We start from the raw sequence: 1,358 nt of genomic DNA, 5'->3' as shown, positions 1-1,358 counted from the left end.
ACACACACACACCATATGAACTTCTGTTCAACTTCTTAGAAGAATGTGCACATAAATGTACATATGTACACAAGTATATATATAAATACACATTTAGAGACACACATACACATGTCTGCATACACATACAATCATATTTACACACACCAGTACACGTGTACACGTATTTACACACATGTGTACACGTATTTACACAGTTAAAGTTTTTTTTTATTGCAAAACATGCAAACTGTGGGACAAGGGCGGTACCCAAGAAGCATATGTGTATGAAAAGTTTTTGAGGGGGGCGTCACCCCCTTGGGTCAATTTTCACAAATTTACAGCAAAGGTGTGGAATGTTACAATAAACAATATATCCAAATTTGAAGGAAATCGATAAGATAGTTTTGATTTTATAAGCTTCACCCCCCCATTTTTCCCCTCCCCCCTTTTTACGGGATGTCGAAATTTGGCTTAGTTTTCTCAAATAAATAAATAAATGAAAATAAATAAATAAATAAATAAATAAAATAAAATAATTTTTTTTCTCAAAAATTTGCCAAAAAAGAAAGGAACGAAAAAAAAAAAAAAAAAGACCGCAAAAATCGCTGCGCATTTTGATAAGTTTTAAATTTGATACCAACAACTTTTTGATCGAATAAAAACTGCGAGGTGAGGGCGGTAGGGACTTTTTTTTTTTTTTTTTTGATTTGAAAAATCCAGTTGAAAATTGTGAACTATTTCTGTTAATTTTCTGCCCAGTATCCTTTAATAGAATTTTATGAACTGATTCCCTAAGAAAGAACTTATTTTCCCTCTAAATAATGTAAAAAAGTGTGGAAAATATGTAAATTGGGTCTCGAGTTATGACGAAAATGGTTACCCTAAAAATTTTAGGAAAATCGTAAGGTTTGGTTACTTACTGGCCATAGTACGTTGCTACTGGTGGTACTCACACCACTTGTATTAGTGTTTCCATGCATGTACTTTGTTTTTTACATATGAAAATGCTTTTTTTTGGATGTACATGTACCCAGAAGTTCATATTGGTGTGGTGTTTGAATGTCTACACGTGTGTACATTTTTGTGAACAGGTATGTATTGTATGCATACATGTACGCATGTCCGTTTGCATTTGCGTATGTTTTAGTAGGCCTATATATATAGTCTATATATATATATATATATATATATATATATATATATATTTATATATAATATATATATATATTATTTTTCATGTACTGTTTACGTTTTGTTTTTATGTATGTAGTAAATAATCGTGTTATTGTTATTTTTTGTGATTTCTTACTTTATCGGTCTTCCAAGGGAACAATGCACATGAAATATATGATGTAAGAACGGTTTATCCGATCGGC

The sequence above is a fragment of the Penaeus monodon genome, unplaced genomic scaffold, assembly GCF_015228065.2.
Source record: "Penaeus monodon isolate SGIC_2016 unplaced genomic scaffold, NSTDA_Pmon_1 PmonScaffold_114, whole genome shotgun sequence".
Classification (NCBI taxonomy): domain Eukaryota; kingdom Metazoa; phylum Arthropoda; class Malacostraca; order Decapoda; family Penaeidae; genus Penaeus; species Penaeus monodon.
The sequence above is the reverse complement of the archived record's forward strand: the minus strand, read 5'-3'. Positions refer to the sequence as shown.